The sequence below is a fragment of the Semicossyphus pulcher genome, unplaced genomic scaffold, assembly GCF_022749685.1.
Source record: "Semicossyphus pulcher isolate SPU_LCO1_2020_fin unplaced genomic scaffold, fSemPul1.0.p SCAF_11, whole genome shotgun sequence".
Taxonomy (NCBI): Eukaryota; Metazoa; Chordata; class Actinopteri; order Labriformes; family Labridae; genus Semicossyphus; species Semicossyphus pulcher.
In genome coordinates this window covers 22515996-22532495 of record NW_027211615.1, presented here as the reverse complement: position 1 = coordinate 22532495, position 16500 = coordinate 22515996, and positions in this window count along the sequence as shown.

Below are 16500 nucleotides of genomic sequence, written 5' to 3'. Positions count from 1 at the left end.
AGCACAAGACACCTCTTGCAAATGTGTTAACCCTTTCTCATTGGATTGACACATTTTCCCTTTTGCAGAGCAGTAAACACGGATGTCATTCAAGCAGTCCAAACTCTATAGTTTTAGCGATGCTAACCAAACAGAAACCATCTGTTCCTAACTATTAGAAACTACCTACATCATTATGAAATCAGTGAAGCACCTGTTTGACACTCCTTCACACAAATCTTCAATTAGCAATCAGTCTGCAGGCCTTACAAGGTGCAGCGTCTGTGTTGTTCTTTGTCAACATGGATGGAAGTGGTCTAAGGCAGACGAGAGTGAGTATCAATAGTGGCTATTTCTTTACTCTACAGTAATAGATTTTTATACTTTACTGTAATAGATTTTATTTTTATTGTCTTAATTTCTTAATAGATTTTATTTTGGTTTACATGTATTTTGTGTAATATTTACAGTGTTTCAGTTTTCAGCCACAGTTTGAAAAAAAGAATCAATACAACTTGCATCAAAGCATTTCTGATTCTGGATCCAATTCTTTGCAAGAAGGCAAATTTGACAACAAATGGCACTGGCATGACAGCTACGTACAGTAATAGGCTACAATGCCAAGCAATGGTGCACTGATTTGCACTGAGTGCTGTATTTTGTATTTTGCTGTCCACTGTGTAATGGTTGATGGGAAGAGCTCATACACTTGTTTGCAAGTTGTGTTGTTTGAAGGCAAAATTTGCTTTTGTTGCATATTTTAAATGTGTTGGCACGGTTAGAGCCTTCTGCAAACACAAATGTGTCATTTCGACCGCGAGTGCCGCTGTTTCGGCCTGTGTGGTAACTGTTTTGAATATGTGGAGTTTGAGTCGACTGCTGCATCAAAGCAATCAAGAAAAACTGTAATATCTGTGGGCACGATTTTTGGTACCACATGTAGTTATGTTAGAGGATCATAATGAATTTACCTCGTAGTTGCACGTGTATGATAGTGTGCGTGCTTCTGCATGTAATAGAGAGAGCGCGCATGATGGAGAACTTGTTGTCGGACTCGGGCTGTTTTTAACAAAATTATATTTAACGGTTATCGGCCAGAAAAATTATCTAAATTCGCATCCCTAGCTTCAACTCTAACGTGGAGAGCCGTGACAAACAAATAGTTCACATACATAGTTGTGAAGATAAATCCTGACACAGTATGATTTAGTAAGGTGTCAGGCTTTCTATTTTAATACAGCACAACTTCAAACACTTCAAAAGTTAGATGACATAATATTTTCACAGTTTCAGGTTCAAAGTAAATCCATTTCCTGTAATTTCATGCTAAGATGGATTCAGTGCTCGTGGTGTCTCTGTTTCCCAAAAGAGTCAATAACTGTAAACACAGTATCAGGGCTATGGAAATGCTGTGTCTAGTGAAACAATGGTAGTGTTGTGCAGATCCTGGTTTACCATCCATTATAGATGAGGGAGTCATGTTTCACACCAGCCTGCGTGTGTGTGTGTGTGTGTGTGTGTGTGTGTGTGTGTGTGTGTGTGTGTGTGTGTGTGTGTGTGTGTGTGTGTGTGTGTGTGTGTGTGTGTGTGTAAGCATTTTTGTGGCTTCTCTGGATGTTTGGTACCTGTGCAGGTTTACTGAGTGAGCAGATGCATTTCTGTGTGTGCGTGTTTGCGTGTTGCAGTGATTCATCACTCATTAGGGCAGCCGTGGCGGTTCCATAGATCTCTTTAGCTTTCAAGCTATAGATTCAAATTTGCTGCAGGCCTGGGACTTTTATTATGAGGATATTGATTTGAATTTCATAGTGAGACCAATAACGCTGGGTGGTAAGCAGAGGACTGTGTCTTGGCTCAGATAAACAGACCAGTTCCTGGGAAAGACACCAAAAACCAATGCAATAAATATCTCACATGATAGACTACAACTGCAGCACTTTACTGACCATACTTAGTTCGTAAAACTGGGATTTTAAAAGGTGTTAATTGCTAAAGATGAGAAAACATGTAGCTCCCTGTTCCTTTAACAGTTATTTAAGAAATACCCAGAAGCAGAGCGGGAGTAACTCACAGCATTGATGAGCTGTGATTCAATCAGATTACAGGCTCAGAATCGTGAACATACTGAAGATATTGTTGTAATGTATTATGCTGCTTTGTTGGGCTTTTCTTTGCCTATCTTTTTTTTAATTATAGGAACTCAAGTTTCCTCTGCCCCCAAAAACAGCTCATTAGTGTTGCTGGCAGTGATCATGAAGACCAGAGAGGCGCCACTTGGCTGAAATCACAGCAGCCTCGTTTAACTTTGGTTTGAAGTTTATCATTTTGTAATAATCTTAGTCTGCATAATCTTTGTGCAGCATCAGTGCATCAACACACATTTGGACGTGATTGTGTTATCATCCAATTTTATAATTTATCACAAAGATGTCAAACTAAATAGTCTAAATAGTGAGGAATTGTAAGTGAGTCATGTACCTTATACACCGATCAGCCATAACATTATGACCACCTGCCTAATATTGTGTAGGTCCCCCTTTTTGCAGCCAAAACAGCCCTGACCCGTCGAGGCATGGACTCCACTAGACCTCTGAAGATGTGCTGAGGTATCTGGCATTAAGACGTTAGCAGCACATCCTTTAAGTCCTGTAAGCTGCGAGGTGGGGCCTCCATGGATCGGACTTGTCTGTCCAGGACATCCCACAGACGCTCGATTGGATTGAGATCTGGGGAATTTGGAGGCCAAGTCAACCCCTTGAATTAGTTTTCTCTTGTCTTGTTCCTCAAACCATTCCTGAACCAACTTTGCAGTGTGGCAGGGCGCATTATCCTGCTAAAAGAGGCCACTGCCATTAGGTTAGGTTCATTGATAATTACATTACATGTTGAATTTTACTATTCAAGGAAACATAATTTGCAATAGGACAAGATATTTAAGTTACATTTCAGTTGCTTCAGCCAAATCAACTAACTAATCTGAAACGTCATAATTTCTCTCGTCTGTCCAAGTCTATCATAACTGAAACATATTAATGACACAAATCCAAATATTTTATCAATGATATAAATATTTTTATCTTAAAGATATAATCTCAAAGATTTCAATTCTGTGCTCTTTGGTGGCACCTTATGGTGATAAACTGCAATTGTGGGAGCACACTTGGCTCCGGTTGTAACTCCTGATTTTCCTCGCTGACGGTCGCTTTCTTTTTCAGACTGTTTGCTTCATCTGAGCGTCGAGTTTGTTTATTTTTCTTTTGATTTTCACTTATTTTTGAAGTTGTATCTGAAGTCATCGATCTTTTCTTTGTTTGTTCAGCCATAGTAGATTACTGTTTACTCACAACACCTACAGAGACCGGAAAAGCAGCCGCTTAGCTCCGCCTACCCTCTCTGGCAGACCAACCACTGCTGGCTGATGGAAAACGCGTCACTAACTGGGCGCATATTAGTTTCCTTCAGCTCTTTGTTCTTGCTATGCTTCTTCGCTCTCACTGCTCTCATCAGTGTGATGTCCATCTCCAGCTGCAGAAGCTCTAAAAAGCCACTGTGTGCCACCTGCACTAAATGTCCGACGAAGTTAGCATCCTGCTGGTCAATGCAGAGGATCACACAGAAGCTACAAGGAGGAAACTTTGTTGGTGGAGTTAGTTGAGACCGAGAGTGAATGTTGGACTTATTAAATGAGATGCCTACTCAAAAAGTCTACTTGGTATGCTTATAACGAATTTGCAAACATGACCAAAATGCTAACGTCTCCAGATATCTTCTATTAGTCTAGTAGATGTCCCTCCCTTGGTACTACCAACAACACAACATGTTAAAACGCTCCTACGGGCTGCAACGTGTCCCGTGTTCGAGCAAAGTTTCACCATTGTTGTTATGTCTTTGCATTTTTGCCTCTGTCTTATACTGCAGTGTCATCTGCACCCTCCCCAAACTGACTCGTTCACTCCTTTGGAAAAGAGGAGAGATGGGCTCAGTCGCGCTCCCTCTCTCTCTCTCTCTCTCTCTCTCGCTCATGCACACACACTCCCTGTTGATTAAGGCCTCCTCAGTGGCCAATCACTCAGCAGTAGTTGGATTCCACAGCAAGAAGGATATTTTAATCAAACTTCAACCAGGAAACAGCCATAAAATATGAATGTTATATAAGGAATTGTCAGCAGGGCTTTCTGATACGCATATAAATAATACAGATGAATGTTATGTAAAGGAGGGAAGCTGACGAGGAGAGGGAGCAACTTGAAAAGTGCCTGCCACTCATGCAGCGACACATGACTTGTTGCAATGTTAATTGTTCAGGATTATAATTCTAATAACTGTATTGAAATCTCTGGAGACGTTTCCGATGGACGTACTATTCTGAGAGAAAAACATGCCACTCTCTTGCATTTATCTTATCACGGGGCCTTATGAGGAGGCTCTCTCATTAGCATTATTCCCCCTGAATCTTTCTGTCTGCACTCTCTCCCAGCTGCGGTTCGCTACAGCCAGACAATCTTAAGATGCCAAGAGAAAACAATTAACTGAACACCAAACACGTCTGAATATTCATGCTCCTGATGTTATCTTGCGTGCCTGTAAAGATAGGTATACGCTGCAGGGTGGGGGGAAGAGCGCGTAAAGGTCTCTTCCCTGACAGATTGTGGAGGAGGACAAAGAGATAAAGTGTGCAGCACATTGGGAATGAGGTGGCTCAAAGGGAGGATGTGCACGGGGTTTATGGCAGGTCAAGAGAGAGGGATGGTTGTGATTGTGACACAATAAAAGATGAGGTGAGGTCAAGCTGAATTCAGAAGTGTGTGTGTGTTGGGATAAACCAGTGACGGGGTGCATTCCGAAAAATTGACTTGTCATTGCTGCATTGGGAAATATCAACCAGCAGAGAAGGGGTGTCCTGGAGGGGAGACTTGTTTTTGAAATGTAGGAGGGGTGGAAGGAGGGGGAGGTGTCAGTGTGTTGTGGTTGCAGTGGAGCTTTCAGAGTGGACGCAGAGAGAGAGGGGAAAAAAGGGGTGTTTTCCCAAAGCCGGGCAGCCACTGCAGTGCCTGAAAGTGAGGAGGGGTTTTTTTTTTTGCCAGAGATTTGTTATGCTGCTGCCGCTGCTGCTGCACTGAATCGATGAGGAGAGAGGGGAGGAGGAGGGTCAGCTTGGTCGGGGGTTGGTTCACTGCAGTGGTGGCTTTTTTGTCCTCCCCCTCTTGCTTTAAATTGATGGCCCCCATCTCTCTCGCTTTCCTGCTGTCATTCTCACTAGAGTCTCATCCGTGTGTCTTTGCATGACTCTGTCTCTTTCTGTCCGTATCCCCTTTTCCCTCCAGGCGGCAGTCTGCTTTCTGATACCTGGTGCCCCGCTGTCCACAACTATTCTGGGAAGCTCTGGTGAAGTACTCTCCAGGTTTTGCTGTGCCCAGGCATTGTGCAGTTAGCAGGGACCTACACTTTGCCGTATTAGCTGCATCAGCTTCTGCCAAATAGTAACTTTGCAGCACTGCATAAAACTTCTGCATGAGGTTGTCTTTAATGGGGTATGGTATTGTGTGAGGTCAGAATGAATGTTTGCTCCCAGTACCCATACCCTTACAATAATAAAAAATCAGTGTAAACATGACTATAGTGTGGTTTATAACAAAAGCCACGATCTTCCCTTCAGCATTTCCAAGTTGTTTTCATGCCAACAAAACCTGGTCTAAAGTCTAAAGTCTATGGCGCAGTCTGTCTCTGCTATTTAGAGGGCGCATTATGGACATACCTCATGGAGTTTACAACACAAGTCTGTGCTTGTCACTCACACGGGGACGCTCAGCAGCACCTTGACTCATAAGGTAAAGCAGTGTTTTTGCAGATACAGTGAAGTAACGTGGGACAGAGCACTGTGAGGGCAAGCTTTTGTTTCCCTCGTCTCCTTAAATCATGATACTTTGATGATGCTTTCGGTTTGTTACCGATCTGGTGACGCCGGGAGACGGGGACAAGCTCGCCGCTGCCTTCACACACACCTGCTTCACCTCAGGGAGATTCCTGCTCGAGCCGCGCACGGGCCAAAATGCCACACCAAGCTCTCCATCTCGTGCTCTCATTCTGATGCACGCTCTCTCTGATACACACAGAAACAGACACACACTCACACACACGGATCGAAGAGATAAATGTATTACAATCCTCAGACATAACTACCTGTGGCACCGACAATTGTGCCCACAGATATTAATACACTGTCCAGTGTCCATTATGCACGGACAGAATACAGCAATATGATCCAGCAGCAGCAATAAGTGAATAAACATTTACAGCCGACCTGTCTTTGATGTTCAGCACACAGAACTTTAATAAGCATAAGATCCTGTCCATCTGGAGATTTAAATTATTAATGCTGTGCATCGTGCGTAAATGTACACAGCGTCTCTCTTTATTTTCGTTTCTGCTGGGCAGTGGGATCGCTTCACTGCTTTAACATCAACCCATGCTGCGACATGTATCGTACAGTGACCTGTGTAGGGGCACAGTGGAAAGAAACAAGTTAAATGTGCTGGTCTGAGTCCAGTTTATGTAAGAAGAATGCACTCTGATTGGTTTGATTCATGTTATGCCGAAAACACGCCGATGAATAATCCAGGTACTTAAGCTAACCTCTTTGCGCCCAGATTGTGCGCCGTGTAACTAGCAAAAGTGGGTCAGACACTGAGCGCCATGCGCTTTAGACTGTGTGTCTTCTGCCGTGTAAATAGGGCCATAAATGTTATTAAAGAGAAGTTAGCTACGGTTGCTAAGATTCAGCTTTTGCTAGTTTTACACATTAAAAAAGGGTTTTCTTTTCACACAACATGAAATGTTTACGGATCCATTTAGCTGGTTGTTTGCTTCTTGAAGCAATGCTGCCTGACACCCCGAAATACTACCTAATACCCACTGTGGCACGTGCAGCGTCTGCATGTTTCCTTTAGTCGAGCTTTTTCAACCTTGTATCAGTAACTGCGAGCGACAGGACTTGGGATCGGTCAATTGAGGCTAATGTTTCATCCTGTTAGACAGCGGCGAAATTTGCTTGACTGCTTGGCCAGGAGCAGTAACTTCCTCTTTTCTTTGAGGTTGCCAGTCGATCAACTGACACCCCGGGAAGTCACTGTGCCTGGCCGGGGAACAGTCTGTTACATAACCCCTCATATTACTGCAAAACACCTACTGCCCCTGTGGGTCGCTATTCACAGGCCTCCTCATGATGAATAATCACTGTGTTTTTGGTTTGGCTGTTTCCCTCTGCTGATTCATAAAGAAGGACACATCTGTTTGCTACTTTTGAACATTACTGGACAGCATAATGTCATTCTTTCCCCTGTGATCAACATGCTTAACATCTTTTTCTACTTTCTGTTAGTGTGTGATGTGTTCCTGATTGTGTTTGTGCTCTGCCTGACACTGTGCTTAGTGTATGGCTTATGTAAATACTGTTTTTAATTTCTGGTGAACAGAAGACTTAAGAGCTGTGGTTTGTGACCAGTACTTTATCTCTCTGTGTGTGTGTTTGTTTCAGCAGCGAGGTTTGGACTTCACAGAGAGGGAGAGAGACACAGACAGTAAATCAGAAGCAAAGAGAGAGAGAGAGGCAGGGAGAGCGAGAGCGAGGGGGAAGCTGATAAAAAGGAGCAGGAAACCAGACCAAACATGGGCACAGGTGACGCACAGAGGATACCCAGTTTCCATAGCAACAGGCAGGTGCAAGACACTGAGAGCTAATCTAGCTTTTCGATCTGCTGAGGTGAAACATTTGCATGCACATTGCAGTGTGAGGCGCACGCACGCATACGCACACACAAAAACACACACTAACACAAGAACATGAGATTCTTAGAGGAGACTACACATCGCACACACACGCACACACACGTGAAGTTAAGGGTGATAACCCTGCAGAGCACAGAGCAAGACGAAAGCAGATACACATGATACTGCATGATATTGCAGTAATAGAGAAAATGTAATTGGCCAACCAGAACCCTGACCTTACTGACCTCATACATGGGAATGCCTGACACATGAAGATACAGAGGGATAGGAGGGGGATGAAAGGGAGTTGACAAGTAGGGGATAGAAGGAGAGGGATGAGGCAGGAGAGGGAGATTAAAGGGGAAGTGGAGAAAGGGGGAAAGGAGAGTTGATCCGTACCCTGGGGGTGAAATACATGATGAAGGGGAGGAAAATGCAGAGCGGAGGAGAGCGGGTGGAGGAGGGGGCTATTGTATGGTGAGGAGGGAGCGGAAGAGAGGAACGAGGTTGAGAAGAAGGAAAAAGGTGCTGAGAAAAGTTGGAAGGATATTTACAGTTGCTGGTGCAGTAACTAAACAACAGCCATGCTAGCAGCTCCGTTACACTCTGATTATGCACAGCGGTGCTATGAGCTAAACGCTAAAGTCAGCATGCTAATATGCTAACGATGCCAAGGCAAGCACCCTGATGTTAAGCAGGTATAATGTTTACCATGTTCAGCGTCTTAGTTAAATAATTAATCTCGAAGATTTTCATGTAAATAAATGTCTGTTAAATCACTATCTGTCGCCGGATGTGGTAACACAATGATGATTGAGGCTATGGCCCACTGATGAAAGCCTTTGCATTTGCAGTATATAGTATTATTATGGACTGGGTGTCTGTGGCGACATGCGCGGAAAAAATCACAAGCAGCGCCCAGTTAGTGACGTGTTTTCGTTACCCAGCAGTGGTTGGTCAACCAGAGAGGGTAGGCGGAGCTAAGCGGCTGCTCCGGTCTCTGCAAGTGTTGCAATTAAACAGTAATCTACTATGGCTGAACAAACAAAGAAAAGATCGATGACTACAGATACAACTTCAAAAATAAGTGAAAATCCAAAAAGTGAAGAACGTGAGGAGGCACGCCTGTTCTTCAATCATCAATAATTGCCAGGATTCCCCACAGATTATCTTGCCTTGTTTTGAAATGTTTTACGATCACGTAAAGAAGCTGTTCACCGGCGACACAGGGCCGAGTCACTTGGAGAGATGTTCACTGATGGAGGCTCTGGTGCTCATCAGTAACCAGTTCAAAGACTTTTAAAAATCGGAGGTGCAAACTGAACTGTTGTTAATGGGTTGCTCATTTAACACTGATGTTATCTGACGGACCAGAACCGCGGCACAGACGGAACGCGATGGACACGGATCCTGCGGGACCGAGGGGTAACAAAGGGAGCCAATTGCGGACGTCTGGTTAAATTGGGAAGTGTGCACCTGCTATTACCATATATTGCCATTAGGTGGTTCCAAAGAGAACAAAACTGAAATTTTTGAGATTGTCCGTTTAAGTGTTTGAACTTTTATTAATCGGCTAGCATAGTAAAAAAAATACATGGCAGCACTAAAAAAAAAGTGTTCAAAGTTAAAGTTCATCCCGAGAGGGGTTTGTTCTTCTATGCCACCTCATATTGCAATCTATCTATTGGTTGATGAAACATTTTACTATAAACTACAAATGTCCACCTCATTGTGTAGTTAAAGACAAAACTCTCTAAAGTCTCAAGGATTCATCATCTGGCAGAAAAACTTTATACCAATCCATTAAAGAGATTTGGAGTGTATACATGAGAACTATGACCTGTTGGGGGAAATTGATTTAGAGTCAATAAATCCGATAGCTGTTAAGATTTTGCAATCTGGAATGAGGGCCAACTTTGCCATCCCTAAAGTGATCATTAATCCTGCTGAGAAGTGTTGCAGTCTATTTGTTGTCAGTGTCACTAAGTCAGATGAATAGAGGGGAAATCTGTGTACTGCCGTCTGCCTCAGTGTCTTTTTTTATACTACCACACGGGGTTGCTGAAGAAAGGTAATGCTACCGATAGAGGCTTCTGTGTTTACATAATTTAGCAGCACTAGATTTAGTGAAATAGCTTATTTTTTTTAATACATGATGGCATCTCTGTAAATCAAATTGGAAGGTAAGAAGGGCTGGCATTTACTGCTGCTTATTCTTCACCATTTGCAGTATTCTAATTACCACGACAAGCACAGAACTGTCTCACTGTCCCCATCTTGATACAGGGCTCATTGCATTTCCCTGCTCACTGGGCATTTCAACCCTGGTCATGCAGCCGGCAATCTCAGCTGTTCAAACATTCGCGCACACACACACAACATTTATATGCACACATATGCACATATGGGAGATTGAGAGTACGCACATTTTGAGTTCAGTCGACAGTAATGTGCCACTTCCTGTGAGCTAGCCAGGAGGGACGTTAGATTCTGGGCCAGTGCACCCTCGCAAATTCTGTTCTGCCTGTTTCCTCTTCCTCCCCTGCTCTCTCTGATGTATTTGTTGCATTACCTTATTTTACATGATGTTACACTACCTTATCTTTTGTTACTTTATGTGACACTACCCTGGGTTTGTGTGTGTTGTATTAGATTAGGATAGCTGATTACTTACATAACCTCATGTTGCATCATGTGGTGCTCTGTTTTTCTGTCCAGCTGCTTCACCCTGCTTGTTCCTGTTTTAGTCAGTTCTCGTCTGCTCTGTTGTACTCCACTCAGCTGTTTACACACAAGGTTTCCAACTTTAGCCTCTGCGCTTTTTTTGTCGATTCTAAAATAGCAAAACACCCAAGGTCTGGTGTATTGTAGAAAAGAGAAGAGACGAGAGAGAGAGGTGCAAACTGAACCAAATAGGGGACAAAGCAGCGACGGTAAATAAGGAAAAAGGACGAACAGAAGAAGGAAATAGAAAAGCAAGGGAGAGAAAAGACGAGAATAAAGAGGCCAGTGAGGTGTAGAGCTGCGGGTCGATGTGGATCGATTCTCACTTTGACAACCATCCTCACCGTCGGATGCGAGACCTTCAGTCCCACACTTATCAATGTCGCCACTCACTCCCGATCTATCAATACCTCAATTATCAGATTGAATATCACGCTCCCCAGTGGGCTGGACGAGACCGAAAGCCATTTTTCATGCACGTCTTTGCTGATGTGCACTGGTTCACAGCTCAGTGTCTCTGTAGGGACAAAACAACACAAGAGACCTGCAGGAAAACGCCATCAGTAATGAAACAAAGAATCCTGAACGTTGGGAATGCAAAGATATCGTCTGTTATAATAATGCAATAAAAAAACACCGATGAATCGTGTAAAGGAATATTTACTGTACTGCACTTATACACTTCCTTTTTTATGCTGCTTCAAATTTCAGCTCACTGTATTTCAAATTAAACTGCCAAACAGCTTATGTTGCACAGACTCCGTGGATGACTTAGAATATAGTCACTCACTGTTTTGATACCCACATTACGAACTGCTGATGCTGCATGTTTTTGTTGAATCTCTGTAATGTCTTTTTTGGCTGACCGCCGGGGTCAGCCCTACACACGGGTCTGTATGTGACTGACTGAGTGAGTGAGTGACGGTACTTTCACAGCCGTAGGACAGCAAGCTTGATGTTCTTTGCAATTAGGTGGAAAAAAACATGTGCCTAATATATCGGCATATTGGATATCGGCAAAAAATTCAATATCGTGCATCCCTAGTTTTGGTGGGTACTTTATTCTATAACAATACAACATATTTTATGGGCTAAGTAGGATTTTTCCTGCATTTTGTCGACAACACATTCAAACTGGGCCCCTCCTGCTGGGCTCTTCGTCACCAGAAGCTCACTCTCACTCTGAGAAAACGTCCACCCCGCCGAGCTAACACCGACAGCATCATGATTACCGTTGCGCTAGCATGCTAGCCGGCGGTTACCTTTGAACTAGCATGCTAACCGTCAATTACCGTTGCGCTAGCATGTTAACCGCTGGTTAGCTTTGCACGAACAACGCTTGTCCAACTCGGTTTGAGGCACCTGACTGTTCAACAGAAAGAAGGCCAACTCTGCATCGCTCTTTCGCCATGTTCGTCGTTCTGAATGGCTCCAAGTTGCTAATTTGAACCACTCTCACACTCACCTATACGCTGTGATTGGCTCAGGGATCCACAACAGCGCCCCTCCTGAAAATGTCCCGTGCAAAGCAAAACAACAGAATAGATGCAGAGGGAAGGGTCTCACAAGGGTCTGCACACACACTCACCAACACATATAGAGGCCCATAAGTGATGATTTATATTATATTATATTTGTAAAAGTCTATATTTTATTTTACTAGGAAAATCCGACTTATTATACCTTTAAAAAGTACTCAAGAATAAATACGTCAGAATCTGAATGCAGAACAGAACATCTACTAAAAGACGGCCACATGCATGTAAAAGCACTCACTGCTATTTCATACATGTCAAATCAGCCATTTGAAAAATCGGCAGCTCAATCAGATGGAACATTTCAACACGACAGCCAGATCATATGAGATAAATTGTCGTGACAAGCTCTCAGAGCCTGATGAAAGGAGCTGTAATGGTGTGTTTGGTACAATGACTAAGGACTGATATTTGAGGGAAAGGAGAGAGGGAGAGGCAGATTTTAATGCTGAGTCACAGCAAGGCTGCTGCTGCAGCACCCTCCCCCACACCGAACAACACAGCCTGGCCGACCGACTTCATCTCTCATCCTTTCCTCTTTCTCTTCACACACACACACCATCCCCTCTGTACATCTCATGGAGTGTGTTCCGTCTCTTCCTCTCCTCATCTTTAATGTTCTGTCTCGGTCGATTATCCTTTCCGGACCCTTCACACCTCTCTTTCTGCTTATAGCCTGCGCCTATTGTTTTTTTTTTTTTTTGCCGTGTCATTCTTTCGCAGCTCACCCCCATCCTCTTTGCTCCCTCCAGCCTCCCACCTTCCTTGTGAAGTTTAATTAAGAATAAAATCAGTCAGAGAGAGAGGGAGATCAGAGTGCGCGGGCTTGTCTGCTACAGGGTTGATAATGCTGCGGCTAATCTTCTCCTCCACTTGCTGTGTTTTGCTCTTTGACTGTGAGACAAATCACTGCTACAGCCCGAGCTCTCCGTCCCCAGACACCTCACACACACAACCACACACACCCATCCCTTCAAAGACTTCAAAGGCCTCGTCTGAAAAGTTAGTTATTCTCTTTAATCTCCTTTAAAAGCGAAAATGCAGCAAGTTTAATGGATGAAAAGAAAGAGAAAAGCGAAGAAAGGATGAGTCGTTAAAGATCTCCTCTCAATGACAGTGCTCCGTTTATTTGTACTCTCCTGAATACAAATCGTCTCACCATCTCAAGGCATTATATTATACTCATTTTCTAAACGTCGGTGCAAAGCTCGCCCCTGTATCGACACGCCAAAGAACTAAGAAGCTGCAGGTTTAAGACTTAAGACATCGACGTGTTCAATCTGGAGCTGCTCTGTGGAGGATCAAGTGTGACAGATAAGCAGCAGCAGTGACAGTGCTCGGCGGCTGATAACCCTTGTAGACAAAAGTTAATATTGATTTAAACTGTCGCAGTTTTAATAGAAGAGAATTTAAAGGGAGATTAACCTGAGTAAAGCTGGAGTAATATTCTCTCATAAATCTGGCACTCTGGGAGGAAGAAAAGGAACATTTGATTGTGAATATATGAATATAGTGGATGGTATATTTGTAGAGTAGAAGTGCTGAGCGAACCAATCGACAGGTCAGGAGTCAATCTGCACACCCCGTGGACATGTGCTATGTGCATTAACCGCTGCACTGCTCAGCTGCCTCACGATAGAGTCGAGTCAAAGGGCCGCGAGTCGATGAGCGTCCAGCTCGGGTCGAAATGTAGTCGATGAAGGAAGCTGCCACCGCAACACGTGACAACACAATTGTTCTCTTTTCATGCATTCACTAAACCAGCCAGTTAACTCTTACATGAGTATATATATCATACGAGTTTCTTGTATTGTTGAACTGCTGCAGTGAGTTAACTTGACTTTAACAGCTGTAAACTGTGTCCTTTGAAGAAGCAATCTCGTAACGTCACTTTTGCTCTCTTTGACAGCGTCCTGTCTTTATATGAATGCCTAATTTTTATTTATTTGTATTAATTTTTCATGCTAACATGCTAAAGGTAGATGGGGAACTGGGTCTACGCTATTAAAAGCTACCTGAGGTAACAATTTGCACTTTATTTGATACGTGAAGACTACCATAGATTTAACAACGATGATACACTAAAGTAAATTAGATCAATTCTACTTTTCTCATCAACTAATTACTTCGTAAAAATAAGTATCAAAAACTCTTGACACAGAGAGACAGACAACTTTTCACTACTTGACCTAACGAGCACGTCTTTGGACTGTGGGAGGAATGCACGGGGAGAATGGCAAACTCCACACAGAAAGGAGCACAACGTTCCGAACCGGGATTCAAACCAGGAACCTTCTAACTGTGAGGCGACAGCGCTAACCACTGCACCACCGTGCAGCCTTTTGTGAATTAAAGAAGCTCAAATAAGAACAAATTATAATCAACAACATGAGCGTGCCCGAAATGTATTTCCTAATATATAGGAAAGTCAGGCAGTGTAACCGCCAAGTGAGAGCTACACATTTACATTTCTTGTCATATACAGACACGCCGGCTACAAATCGTCTGGTGTATCTAACTCATAAATAAACACTTTCATTCATTCTATGATACACAGCAAAACAGGAATCTTAACTTCAACCCCGATGGCACACTGACACTGGCGATTAATCCAACCCTGGTCTGCAGCCAAGAACAATCGCTTACGCATGTGCGCTTTGCAGCAGAGGCCCGATATCTTTAGGTAGATTTTATTATGTTCTTTTGGGTTGCAATTGTTACTGTTGAAAATTAGGTAATGCAGGTAAACTTCACTTGTTCCAATTAATTCACTTGCTGACTTGTACTTTTCCTCACAAATCCTTTTTCACAGTGTACCTCAGTGACCTTTAAAGGCAACTGAACCTCTGTTTGAAAACCCTTCCTGCCTTAACCTGACCCTACACGGCTCCTGTGGCCTTCCTTAAAACTGAAGCACATTTATTTATTCCTGATCTGGTTAGCTACAATTCTGAAATGTTTAATTCTGCTCACTTTAGCCACACACACACACACACGCAGACACACAAATATGAGCACACCTAGGACACAATCATCACATATACCCCCCTGGCAGACATGCAATGGAGTCAGTACACACACACGCTCACAGACTCCCTCCTCTCTGTTCTTCTCCTCTGGCTCTCCTCTCTCCGAATGGATTTTTCATGCAGAGTTATCATTATCATTAATTTAGCCGACAGGTTCGCTTCAGAGCAATTGAAGACACATTTGTTACAGCGCCAAGCAGCTGGCGAAGAAGAGAGCGGGGGGGGGGGGGGGACATTCCCACGCTGCTGAGTCCACAGACGATTCGGTGTGGACGTGCTGAGAAAACATCAATCGCTCTCTTGTTCATCCCAGTAATTGATCGGAAATAGAAACCTCCAGTCGTAATGCGTGCGGTTAGACTTTAAACATATGAAGCAGAGATTCTTTAAAGGAAACAACTGTGAGGGTGAAAAACAGACACCTTACCCAATAACATTTGTCCGATAATAGTGACATGGCAATTTTCTAAATGCCAGCGTCATAGGATTGCTGCCACGCAGATCGTGGTTGAAACTGTATTTTCAGATGAGTGACAAACACAGCCGATGTGTACAAGGTCGGGCTGCCTTGTTCTTCTAAATAACAGGCAGAGAAAGTGATGATGACTGACACATTTTCCAGACTGATGTGATGTGTTTTAAGTCCATTTAGCCAACGATCCATACAAGGTCCATTCAAGAAACAAAGCTGATGACATCCTGTAAGAATCAACAAATAGCAGTGCCCCTGCAGTGTCACTCAGCCAATTCATTCCTACTCAAGACATCCTTGAAAAGAAGCCACAAATATTCACAAGGGCTAAATCATTTGTTAACACAGATGTGCACTGTAGCAAGCTGTCAAACAATAGTAAATAAGGGACTATTTCCAGTGGCGGATGAATCCACGTTTGGCTCTGTAGGAAGTTTTTCCAGCAGCAGGACGATGGTTGTAGGATCGTCTCAAAATAAACTATTGTAATAAAGAAACATGACAGCCAGTGCACAGTGTGGCTCAGTGATGTGTTATATTATAAATAGTTTATGGACAACAAAGGAGCTCTGTGGTGCACAGGAATAAGATATAACACAGGAAGTACTTGTAAGAAGGGTATTGTTTCAAGCCTTGGTAGTGAAACAGCGACTTCACAACTCACAGCAGGCCTGCAAATATCCTATATTTTAGATGTATGTCCTTCTCTGTGATGTTACAGTAACACTGATGATACAGCAGAGAACCACACAGCTGGACTCCGACAGGCCTCAAGGTCAGCACTGGAGTACACTCGTCTCATTACTCATGCTGTCTATTGACAAGTTATGTGGAGGAAGTCAGCGTCATGGTTACCATTAGCCAGATTTATCTCTAAGAAATCAGAATCAGAAATGAGCTGCTGTGCCTTTGTTTCACACACAGATCATTTTGGAATAGACACCATGAAAGCACTGTACTTAAACAGGACACCCGTACTTTATTGTGTGTTTGT